General features: G+C 39.3%; 1 pseudogene; it reads right to left on the reverse strand.

Annotated features, from left to right (window-relative positions):
• Nucleotides 1-13,325, reverse strand: part of LOC137078941 (NLR family CARD domain-containing protein 3-like) — a 28,463-nt pseudogene extending 15,138 nt beyond the window's left edge.
• Nucleotides 13,326-13,758: the final 433 nt, after the last annotated feature.

Consider the following 13,758-nt stretch of genomic DNA (forward strand, 5'->3'; position numbering starts at 1 on the left):
ATTACATTTAAGTTGCTTATATTATATTACTGGTAGAACACAAACATATGTACATTATTGAATGCCTTTATCCAAATGTAAAAAAATAATTCTCAAGTGATCATTAATTACAGTTTGCATTCTTAAGTAAATGTGATGAAATCTCTTACTGGTTTGTAATGTGTTTGCCAGGTCTGTCTGGTTCATCTCCCTCAACACGTGCAGTGTGATTTTTAGAATCCCCTCTTTGACTCTGTCCTGACCTTCACCATCATCCTCCTGCTCTCTCTCAGAGCATGCTGGGTAATCTGTGCTCAGTAATCTCTTGAACCTCTTCAGCTCTTTCTTCATCAGAGAGATAATTTTGGGCTTAAGCTCCTGAAAGCAGTAATCCCAGTGCACATTAAAAAAATGTATCCCCCATTCAGTAGCAAAAGCCGCATTTCCACCACATGAACTTTCCCCAGGAACTAGGAACTTTGGGGTGGTACTCGGTGTGTTATGACCGCAGGAACCAGGGTCTAAATAAAGTTCCGGGTAAATACTTTCCCCTCCAAACGGCCATGCTCGCAAGGAAGTACTTTCAAAGTTCAGGAACACAGCTGATAATAACCCATTGTCATTTTAAATCTAGCTTTACAAGCTTTTAGAATACTCTTACCCTAGAATACCCTAGAATACTAACATATCAGTGCTCTTTCCGACGTTTTGTTAATTACCTCTTTAGTAAACTAATACATAACCAGCAAAAGCAGTACAGCTTGAATCTCCTTGTTATTGTTGCAGAGAGTGTTGCGCAAAAATAATTACTGTCTGTTGCTGACTGGAAGGAGCAGTCACGCACAGTACTACATCACCGGACTAATTTGCCTAATCTTCACAGTACTTTAGACCGCGGTGAAAACGCAGACAGTAGCAGGTCTGGGGAAAAAAAGTTCCTGTAAAAAAAGTTCCTGGTACAAATTGTTTCGGGTTTCGGTGGAAATGGGGCCAAAGACTCAACAAAAACATCAGTGTACACAAGTCACTAAGTTCATGTGTGTTTAAATTAGTGCTGTCAGTGTTAATGCATACAGTTATTTTAAAGTTCATAACACGTTTAAATAATTTAACGCAATTAGCAATTAATGCAAATAAATTACATGAAGCTGCGCCATTAACATAATTTTTGTCACGCAGTTAGATGACCTTAAGGGGGGGGTGAAATGCTGTTTCATGCATACTGAGCTTTTTACACTGTTAAAGACTTGGATTCCTATCCTAAACATAGACAAAGTTTCAAAAACTAATGTTGGACGTTTGATGGAGTATTTCTTTGTTAAAAATACTCCTTCCAGTTTCTCACAAGTTTCGGAGAGTTTTTTTCGAGTATGGCTCGACTTGACGTCAATAGACCAGAAGGTCCTTGTATGGGCCGTACGGGCTCTTCTCCCGGTAGGGTGCGCTCGCGCGGGTGACTAGAGCGAGAGAGGAAATGCACGCCCGTAAACACTGCTCTCAAGCTGCAGATCCAGTCATCCGTGAACACTTATGTCGGTTATAGTCCGCGCCGCGCTCCACTTCATTCCTCCACTTTGACATCAAGCGACTTCAACGCTTCAGCACAGCATTCCGGGAAGGCAGCGCTGCATTTGAACCGATTTGAACGCAGAAATGACGGGAAGCTTCACAACATCGCATCGCAAAGTGGATCTCCACACTCCAAGAAGTGTGTTTTTGACGGAGCGGTCCCAGCGATAAAAGTTCGGTCCTGCTTTGGAAGCAGCCGGTGAGTAAAACTGCTTCAAATGTCTGTGCTGTTGCTTATCGTCGCGTGAGGAAACATCAGTAAACGACACGATCGCGTGCTTCGTCATTCAAATGCGCTAACGGACTTCATTGCTGTTCTATGTATAACGTTATACTAGTCTGACTTGCAAAACCGTTTTGCTTGCTACTGCTAAGGTATATTCCCATACAATATTCCATAAACCGAATCATGTCTTCATAAACTGCGAGTAAAGACACACAAATGTTGACAGGCCACTAAATACAGTACATACCACAGAGACAGACGTCCTGCTGTTGCTGTTTCTCCTGTTTAATTTATTTCAGCCTCCGAATAATTCTGGATCATATCTATTAGCTGAGAATCGATAGCAAGGGTTTCTCCACGCTTGAGGACGTCACCACTTTGCGCATTGGTCATTCTTTAGCTCCGCCCACACGATACGCCTCCAGGTTTTTTCCGCTCGTTTTTTTCCGGAAAGACTCGGTACAGCCCATATTTCTTTTATAAATATAATAAAACTAAAGACTTTTCGGAGATATGAAGGATGCAATACTACTCTATAGGTACTCAAGATTGACATGAGATTGACTGAAACTGAGTGTTTCACCCCCCCTTTAAGTTTATCACAATCACACTGAGCATCTACCAGCACCTGTAACCCTGGTAGGAGGAAATACTTTTTGTCCTTGTCTGTTAATTAGTTCAGTTCAGTTTTTCTCCACCCTCCTGCCTGTTTGCTACTGTGGTTTCTAATTGCATTATCACTGTCATCCGTGTCTTGTTAATTTGATCCTCAGTCCTGTCTTGTCAGTTCATAGTCTAGTTCAGGTTAACGTTTCATTGCATGTTTGGGTGTTTCTTTTTCTGTATGCTGTTTCTGTTCCTGTTCTATATGATTTTGTATCTGAGAGTTTGGATTTTAGTAATACCACTGCACTTGGATCCTGCGTCCTCATTTGCTCCTTAATTAATTTTCAGTCAATACATAGCGTAACAAGTGCATTTGCGTTGTTTGCACACACACTCAGGAAGGATAATGTTTGATGTGTCATGTGCGTTGTATGTTCAGGCAGTCAAGTCAAAGCGGTTGATTTAGGATTTTTTGGGGAATTCTCTGTGTGGTCCTGTTCGGTATCACAGCTTGGCTTAAATTAAAAATTAAAACTATCTCCTTGTTGTTGCTCTGTATACCATACACTGTCATTTTTTTCTGTCATTTTTTTTCCATAGGTGTTTAAGTGTGTATAATATAATATATATAATAAATGTGTACAATAAATGTATAACATAATTATATTGACTCTCTATATTTAGTTATTTTTTATCCTTTTAGAGTCTCCAATGATCCTTGAAGCTTGCAGAAAATCAAATTATATGTGACCTATCAAAATAACATAATTTGAGAATCAAATATGGGACACGTGACCATTTCAACGTGATGATGTTATACACTGTGACGAAGGACAACACATAAGTCAAGCATTTGAGGTTCAAAACTATATAAATGTTTATAAATGGTTTCGCAAGATAAGACCCTATTCTCGGCTGGGATCGTGCAGAGCCTCTGAAGACCTTCGAAGTCCTTTGAAACTGTATTTATTTGGACCTTCAGCCTGTTGGTTGCAATTAAAATGCATTATGTGTTTTCCTCTTAAACTTAATTACTTTTGAAGAAAGAATGACATGAACATCTTGGATAAGATGGGGTTAAGTAAATTATCATAACATTTTCATCTTGAAGTGAACTAATCTTTTTATGCTTGATAGTTATATTGTCTAATATATATATATATATTGTTATATTGTATATAGTACACCATACACTTATATGCATACATACAGTATACTCACATAAAGCAATATGTACTAAATACCAAAAATCTCTGCTGTGTGTACTTACAAATGATGGATGCTGCCTTTAGCTTCAGATAGTCTAAAGCCCTATTTGGACTGCAGTTGTTTCTCATGCATAAATGTGCATGCCACCTCAGTGATAAAACTCATGCATTTGGATATACTTCTTACGGGTGAGGCTTCCTCTTCACTTCCTTCGAATCACCAGAGGGAGATCTCACTTGAATATTGACTGCTTCCCTTTTGGACTGCATTTCCCATAGGCCCTCAAACCCTAAACCCATGCCTGACATTTCCTGATGAATTCAATGATGACCCAGTGAAATGTAAGGGCTTTCTATTACAATGTTCTCTGTTTGTAAATCAACAACCAGCCTTGTCTCCCACAGATTCTGGCAAAATCTCCTTTGTCTGCTGACTACTAACTGGGAGAGTGTCAGACTGGGTTACGGCCGTGTGGGAGGATGGAACAACCTTCCCATTCTTCTGTGTGTTTCTACAGCGTTTCAGAGAGGTGTTTGAGCATCCAGCTGGAGGGAAAAGTCCTGGTGATCAGCTGCTGACTTTACACCAAGGAGGGAGAACAGCGGCAGAGTATGCTCTACTTTTACGCACCCTCACAGCACAAACCAACTGGGTGGATGACACTTTGAAACTGCTTTTCAGGAGGGGATTGAATTTGGAGCTGCAGGCTGAATTAGCATGTCGCAAAAATGTATTAATTAATTTATGTGATGATCCAGATTGACAATTTAACGCAGACCCACTCGTACCATGTTTTCTGAACCAACGACCACAAACCCAGAGCCAATGCAGATTGGGTACACACATTTGAGTCCTGAGGAGAGAGAGAGAGACGTTTTCAACATCACCTGTGCATGTACTGTGGTCAGTCTGGTCATCTCAAGTCATCATGCCCTGTTCGTCCAACTTCGTCTAGCTCCAGAATGGTGAGTTCACAAGTACAGTTAAACCACTCCTCTTCATGTGTTCAAACTCCTGTGAAATAACTTATCACGACCGAACTACCTCTACTTGTGCTCTGTTTGATTCAGGAGCCGCAGGCAACTTTATGTCTTACGAGTTTGTTAAGGAACACCAGTTTTCCCTAACACAATGTAAAATCTTGTCTGGCAGTGGAGGCGCTAGATGGTCGTCCCATTGGTGAGGGGAGAATCACCGACATAACAGATGAGATGCTGGTGTGTGTAATCAGTCCCAGGTGTGAGGGCCTATGGGAAATGTAGTCCAAAAGGGAAGCAGTCAATATTCAGGTGAGAACTCCCTCTGGTAAACCAGAGGAAGTGAAGAGGAAGCCTCACCCGTAACAGTACTATTTATTTCACAAGCTATTGCCATACTACGGTGGAAACAAGCTTCAACAGTGGCCTTAAGAGCAGGATGGAGTAATAATTATTAGCTTAATATAAGAACAATGGGATGCCTACATCAAGTAGAAACCAATAGTGTGTGCCTGTATTGTGTGTATTATGAAATCACCACAAACACATATACAAAAAAAAGTCCCAACCAGAAAAAAAAAAAATCCTACCTTGAAAATAGAGTCCAACTGCTTCTTTTCAAGGGACTTTTCATCCTGTTTGTTACTGATCAGAACATTGGAAATTATTTATCAAAACATATACATATTCAAGTATTTAATACACAATACTACATCTATGTGTCACCATTGTGTTTTGTTGGTTTTTTTATCATGGACTTAAAGGCTTCAACTAAAGGCTGTAACATACTCCACAAGAACATAGAAAAAAGTTCTCGCTCCCAGGGCTGGAGAACAAAATGACGTCATTTTGTTCTCCAGCCCTGGTTTGGGAGTTTTCGCAGCTTGTTCTCGACACATCACCTGAGCAGAACTTTTTTCTTGCGGGTGTTCGAGAACTATTGTGTGATTGGTCAGACATTTAAAGTAGGCATGGTTAATGTGGAGAAACGCAGATGATCGGCACCTGCTTTTCTCGTGAAGTATGGAATGTACTGCCAGAACAAACTTTGTTCTTGTTCTTGCCACCTCGAGAAAACGAACAAATTTCTTTGTTCTTGCAGAGTATGTTCCAAGCTATACCCCGAAAGAACAGAGAAAAAAGTTCTTGCTCCCAGGGCTGCGAGAACAAAATGACGTCATTTTGTTATCACACCCCTGGTTTGGGAGTTCTTCAGCTTGTTCTCGACACATCACCTGAGCAGAACTTTTTCCTTGCAGATGTCCGAGAACTATTGTGTGATTGGTCAGAAATTTAAAGTGGGCAGGGATAAATCATTCAAGTGGATGCTGCACACTGGTGGTGATGGAGGAGAGACCCCTGACATGAGTGTGAAGCGCTTTGGGTGTACAGTAGTACATATGAAAGCGCTATATAAATGCCTCATTCATTCATTAATAAGATGAAACAGAGTTGTTTGTGTGTGCTGAAAAGCTAGCCTGCCTGCCTGTCTATTTGTCTGTCTGTCTGTCTGTCTGTCTGTCTGTTGACACCCGTGACACTATGGATGCATAAGTATTTTTCAGTGTTTTCCAACAATGTTTATGGAGGCACACCAAGAGTATACGATTCAACTCATCAGCTCATTAGTAGAGACTCCAAGACCAGGGCTGACTTCGAAATTGCCCCCTATACCCTTAAATAGGGCACTGTTTGAGAGGAGCCATTTGTAGGGGTGTCTGAAACCATAGTAGATGTTATTGAGTGTGCTCATTCAATCCCCCAATGCACTGCAATGACGAGTGTCCAACCAATGTATGCTTAATGGCTAGAGAATACCCAATGCACCGTGAGAGTCACACACTGAATGAATTCCCACATCTGAATTATTCATCCATTAATTTTACAAACCTATTATTTTTTAATTTTTTTACAAAGCTAATATAATACAGGTATAAATCTCATTTTACTTGATTATTACATTGTTTACGTAAGGTTTATTCCTTTCAAGCTGAAATCGCTGTGGAAATGCCTCTGCGTGATTGCATAGTGAACCACATATGGAATCAGTCCAATGGAGGGATATAACATCATAGGCGGAGAGCATTTCAGCTCACATTCCCCTTTAGTCGTGGGGATTGTAGGGGTTAGAGATGGGCCTTATCTCTGCCTTCACCTGTCAAATTCAGTTCCTCTATCCAGTGTTCGGAAGCCCATCCTGCGGTTTCTTCCACCTAGGTTGAGGCACCGGTACTACAATTATCTAGTTCCAAGGAATTGGATGTTGTTAGTATCGCAGCAGGAGGAAAATTCGCTGCTTAATTCTCCTGCCAGTGAGGAGCTGATGGAGGTTTTGAGTCGTGCAGTGGCCAAGTTGAGTTTAGATTGGCCACAAGAAAGACAGGAGCATTTATTTAAAAAAAAAAGCAAGCTGTCTGCACGCTTTCTGTCTGCACGCATTGCTCAGCCTGACCGTGTGGAGGTCATGGAAAAGGCCAGTGTCATTCAGAATTTTCAATTTACAGCAATATTGTAGGGCTATAAAAATAGGAATATGGGCCGATGCTAAGGGTGGAGGAGATGCTCTCGAGCTATCTCTGTCACCCACCTATAGAGTTCAGGAGGCTAAGAAGCAGGTGGCGGTGCTCCAGAAGTTCCTTCCCTGTAATACCCAGGTCCCAGCTGCTGCTGGGCGGGTTGCAGCAGAAGCAGAAGCAGGGTAGGAGCTCCTAGCACAGGGCCCAACAGAAGCAGAGCGTGGAAGCTGACATTCGCTCAAGGCAGAGGTGAAGGCCCAGGAAATGGAGACTCCACCCCGAGGTGGTGGAGCTCCTGTGGGATAATTTTGGCAGTGCAGAGGTATATCTGTTTACCTCATCAGAAACATCTCACTGTCATCTGTTGATCTCCCTATCTCATCCAGCTCCTCTAGGACTGGACACCATGGTACAAGAGTGGCAGTGGCGTCCCCTGTATGCATTTACCCTAATTGCCCTGCTTCCAGGAGTTCTAGAGAAAGTTTAATGGGACGGGGCCCATCTGTTGCTAGTAGCCCTGTACTGACTGGCCCAAGTATGGATCTTGGACATAATATCTCTTTTGATGGAGATTCTGATCGGGAGGCACTTGCTCTCTTGTATGGGTCTATCCTGCACCCTCATTAGTGGAGACCATTCTACACTCTAGAGCTCCCTCCACAAGTAAACATTATACCTGAAGTAGAGGTTATTCACTTCATGGTGCAAGATTCTGCCCAGTGGGTGCAGTGCTGGACTCCCTGCAGGAAAGGTTCTCCATAGGGTTAACACCCGCCACAATAAAGGTCTATGTGGTGGCCTTAGCTGCTTACCACACTCCTTTGGGTGGTGTATCTTTGGGTCGACACCTGTAGATTACTCATTTTCTTATTGGCACCTTGGAGGTTGAGACCTGCAGTTCGCACTAGTTTGATGGCCTGGGATTAAGAGGTCTTTCTGAGGCTCCCTTTTTAAGCTGATCAAAAACGGTACTGTGAAGTTTCTCACAATAACGATTATCTTTCTGCTGGCTATTATGTCTCTCAAAAAGGAGAGCTGAAGCAGCACGCGCACACATTCTGTTTGGTAAAAGTGAAAGTGCCCTTTTCGATCGCATTGCAGTGCGCCCGCGAACGCGATTTCCAATAAAGGGAACCCTCCCCCCTCCTTGGGCATCTCAAAATGCAGGCTCAAACTAAAATGATAATCTGATGACATTATTAACTGTGTTTATAATTGCTTTGGAGGGTGAAGCTCATGATTATGGTAAGGGCTGTTTCATTTACAACACCTGCTTGAGGTGTACGGTCAATCACAATGCACTGGGTCAGCTGGCCAATCAGAGCACACTACACTTTAGAGGAGGGGTTTGGTAAAAAAAAAAAAAAAAAAAAAAAGAACACAAAAAAGCTAGGCATAGAGGAGCTACAATAATGTACAGTATGTGAAAAAAAAATGTAAACATTGGAGCATGGTAACATATGTTATACCTTATACACAAAATAATATTTAAAAATAGCATTATATGATTCCTTTAAATCACATGCCCCAGGTTCTAGATAATGTACTCTTTGTATTTGCGTCTATTTCAAATAATGTAAAACATAAGACCTCACCTCACAGAAGCAAAATATTCCCTGAAGTTAACTGGTGTGCCCAGTGATTCAGTGCTCTTCATGGACAAACAGCTGTGTTCAGGAGATTTTCCTTCAACTCCCCTAAAACACAATAATAATTATGCAAAGTTAAAAATGAAGCCACACATGGATTGAGGGTTTCCCAACACATAACAAGACTATTAAAGAAAAAATTGCTGTGAAATTTCACCCAAAATTCTTTTTTTAGAGTGTGAGTAAAGTTGGAAAACCTGTTTGTTCTTAGTCTTCGAACTCTTCCCCCATTCTCAAACACATGTACAGCAGCCGATAAGGCCAGCTGAAATAAAAATAATAATCCTCCACAAATAATTAATGCTTCAAATAAACAATGGTCAAAAATTAAAAGCATTATTTTTTTAATCAGAAAAGGACGTAGTCATGGCAGGGTTTCACAATGAAAATAGTTCCAATGATAAAGAAAATAAATGTTTTACAAATTGCCAGATTCTTAAAAAAAATATTATTTTTATTTGTTTCACATAACCCTCACGAAAAAGAAGTTTAATCAAGAATTCTATTGGTGAACTTCTTTTAAACTAAAAATAAGAAAGTATACTTTCAGTCTACTTTTACTTCTCAGAAATATACTTCAAATTGCAATTAAGTATACTTAATCAGTATACTTTGGCCTATACTGGTACTCAGTCTTTTGATCGAGATATACTTAAAAATGTAATTAAGTATTCAAATTATACTTGGCTTGTAAATCCAGGTGTAGTATTTGACAAAAATATGATTTTCTCAACTTTTTGTTTAAAATGTTGCCTTTCTTTATGAAACTTACACATTATAGTGTTAATAAAAAGGATGCCTAAAGCTACAATAAAGCTACTAGTATACTTATAAGTTCACTTGTAGTATATATGCAGTGCAAATGAGAAACCTATTTGTGCAATTAAAGTTTACTACTGTTACACTTATAGTGCACTTAAACTTAAACAAATTTAGTCCCAGGTAGTACTGAAATAGGACACTTACAAGTTCACAATTAGTACACATTGATATTAGTATGCAGCATACATAAAGTATTCTGAAAAATATACTTAATAAAATCATTACTTAAGTATACTTCATAAAATGAACTTGAAGTAAACTTGGAGAAACTCAACAGCAGTGGAAATAAAAAAAGACAATGCAGGAAATCTGAATGCATGTGGCAGAAGACAAAACTTGAAGTCCATTATAACATCTATAATGACAGCCTTCATGCTTTCAATGTGGAATTAGGCAAAGCTAGACAGACCTTCTTCTCAAATATTATAAACATAAACATAAACAACAGACACAATCTTTTTGTTACTGTCGAGAGACGAACACCCCCCACCCCCCACCCCCAAGTCACATTTACAGCTTAATGCTCTCAGACATCAAATGCAGTCAGTCTGCTTCCTTCTTCTCCAAGAAAATCAATAAAATCAGAAAGGCGATCAGCACATCCTTGAGTTGCTCTGAGTTCAGACAGATCAGACCACAACCTCAAAAAGTCTGATTTCAAAGCAATTGACGGTCAAATTTTAGAAGAAACGTTACAGCACCTTAAAACATCAACCTATGCCCTTGACACACTCCCCACTTCTTTTTTAAAAAGTGTGTTTAACAGTTTAGAAGCTGATCTCCTAGAATTGGTAAACTCCTCACTTCTCTCTGGGACTTTTCCAAACTCCCTTAAAACCACAGGAGTTGAAGCTCTCCTGAAAAAGAGAACTACATATTGAGCAACTACAGACCAATAATCTTCTTCATAGGCAAGATCATTGAAAAAGTTGTTTTCAATCTGTTAAAATCTTTCTTGAGATCAAACGGATACTTTGACCATTTTCAATTTGGTTTCCAATCGCATCACAGCACAGAGACAGTGCTCATAAAGATTATAAATGATATTCGCTTAAATACTGATAAAGGACATCAAAACATCAATTCTGGTACTACCGACCTTAGTGCTGCATTCGACCACAACATAATTTTTGACAGCCTGGAAAATAGGTTCGGGCTTTCTATGATGGTCCTTAAATGGTTCAGGTCATACTTAGAAGGGAGAGGTTATTATGTGAGTATAGGAGACCATAAGTCTGAGTGGACATCCGTGACATGCGGAGTCCCACAAGGGTAAATTCTTGCACCACTCCTGTTTAACCTGTATATGCTGCCACTGAGCCAAATAATGAAAAATAACAAAATGGCTTACCACAACTATGCTGACGACATCCATGTCTACTTAGCACTATCACCTAATGACTACAGCCCCATTGACTCCCTGTGCAAATGCATTGATGAAGTTAACAACTGGATGTAACAAAACTATTTTCAGTTAAACAAAGACAAAACCGAAATCACTACATTTGGAAACAAAGAGGAAATTCTCAAGGTGAACGCATACCTTGAGGCTAAAGGCCTGATAACAAAAAAATCAAGTCAGGAATCTTGGAGTGATATTGGAGTCAGACCTGAGTTTCAGTAGTCATGTCAAAGCAATAACTAAATTTTTCATCATCTGAAAAATATTGCAAGAATTAGATGCTTTGTTTCCATGCAAGACTTAGAGAAACTGGTTCATGCTTTCATCACCAGTAGGGTGGACTATTCTCTTATATACTCTTCTCACCAGCCTTCCTAAAAAGACCATTAGACAGCTGCAGCTCATACAGAACGCTGCTGCCAGGATTCTGAGCAGAACCAGAAAAAATGACCATATCACACCAGTCCTCAGGTCTTTACACTGGCTTCCAGTTACATTTAGGATCGATTTTAAAGTACTATTACTTGTTTATAAATTACTCAATGACCTAGGACCTCAATACATCGCAGATATGCTGATTAAATACAAACCCAATCACTCAGATCAGCAGGATCAAATCAGCTAGAAATACCAAGAGTTCACTCAAAACAAAGAGAGTCTGCATTCCTGTACAGATCAGATGTGCTCCAACAGTAGCCACATTCAAATCCAGACTCAAAAACACATCTGTTTAGCTGTGCATTAACTGAATGAGCACTGTCACTGTACGTCCCACTGATTGCACCTTATCTATGCATCATTTTTTATTCTCTTTAAAACTGTTTTAGTTTACCTTTGTTCTTGTCTTTGGTTGTTATTTTATCTACTGTCTATATTATCATTTTATTCTTTTTAATTATCTTTATAACTGTATATTTCTATTTCTTATGCATCTGTTGATTATTATTTTTGGTTTGGATTATTTGGTGCTTCATTCTGCTTGTAGTAGCAGACAGTGTAAAGTAGCGGACTCAAGAAAGGGGAGGCCCTGCCTCATATATCCACTGAGGCGAGGATTGGATGAACCCAAGTGCATTTTCTTTTATTGACTATTAACATAAATTGACATCCAAAATATGAAACAAAGACTTGGCAAAAACAAACAAAAGACTTGCAAACGTTTTTAACATGGCTACAAATCTGGATGCTTTAACACGTTGAAATTGCAGCTTTTCGTTTTGATAAACGACTTAATCGTGCAGCTTGTATATCACTGCTAACTTACGTGCACGTTATCAAGGCTGAGACCACAATCGAGCTGTTCAATTATATAGGTTTTATTGACACCAATAATGATTTTATGACAACCAATCTTTTGTCTCGTTAAAATAAACAAATTATTGTTTAAAATACAAATTATTTTATTATAATAGTGATATTCTTATTATAAAAGTGTATGTGTATGTGTGTGTGTGTGTGTGTGTCTTATGTTGCCATTCGGTACACAGTTTTAGTAGCCTATATATTGATTTAACATAAATACCTTGTGTGTGTGAATATTCATTGCACCTATCTATTCCGTTCAATGTAACTTTCATATTGAAGTCCATGGTTATAATTATTCATAAGTATGTAATGTCATAACTACATCTCTGACATTTATAACAAATGAAACAGTTTGAAAATCGGTTGAAAATTGAGCAAGTTATGGTTATTTAAAAGTACATGCACCATTAAAACACACTGTTACGAGTGAGCGAGCTGCCTGTGACAAGATGGCGGCCAGTTGCGGACGGCGACCTCCATTGGCCAACAGCGCGCACAAGAAATCTAGCCTTTATTATGGATATCTATGGTGAACATGATAACTCAAAACATAAACCTACACCAAAACACCCCTGTGACACTGCGGGGCAAAGGTAACGTCACCTACAGGAGCCTGTCTTGGACCGACTTGTAAGGTCCAGGAGACATTGCGAACCTGCTCCATCTCTTCCATCTCAGATAGGGGTACCCGAATTTAGAATCAGACAGATAGGGATCTATTTATCACCATTTTATTATTATTATTATTTTTTTTATTATTTACTTTACAACTGTTTTATTTATCCTTGTTTCTATATTTCTTATGTATATGTTATCAGCATTATAATTAATCTCTATGTAAAGCACTTTGAATTGCCGTTGAAATGTGTTATAAATAAACTTGCCTTGCCTAAACTTTTTTTTTTTTTTTGTAAGGGAATGTACAAAACTTTAATTAAAATTATGATTTAACCACCATAAGACTGTCCTCACCCCTCATCAGCAGAAGATTCCCTGAAGTTAACCGGTGTACCCAGTGATTCATTGCTCTTTATGGACACACAGCTGGGCTCAGGAGATTCTCCCTGAATTGGACTAAAGCACAACAGAAATTAGACAGACACTGATTTCACCAAGTGCAACATGTTCGTGGATCAACATCTTTGTTGATCCTAGAACAACATTCCAATCAACCAATCAGATTCGAGAGAAAAGTTTACCGTTTATGTCAAGTTTAGGTTTAAAAGCAGGATTAGGAGCTTTACACGCAGAGGGGTATCAAATGGGCATGGCAGGGTATGGCCTGGTCAGCTCAATGCAAGTAATATATTTTTATTGCAGGATTAATGGGGATATATTACTATGTTTAACATGTATTGTTAAATAAAACAGAAAAGTCAACAGATTAAAGCAATCTGGTTGTTATGAGTTCAGTGGTGCTGCCAAAATTTAAAAAAGAAATTAAAAGAATCTATATACTAGGGCTGGGTATGTTAAAAGATTAGTAAAACGCACTTTA

The sequence above is a fragment of the Pseudorasbora parva genome, chromosome 6 (assembly GCF_024679245.1).
Source record: "Pseudorasbora parva isolate DD20220531a chromosome 6, ASM2467924v1, whole genome shotgun sequence".
In the NCBI taxonomy this organism is placed as follows: domain Eukaryota; kingdom Metazoa; phylum Chordata; class Actinopteri; order Cypriniformes; family Gobionidae; genus Pseudorasbora; species Pseudorasbora parva.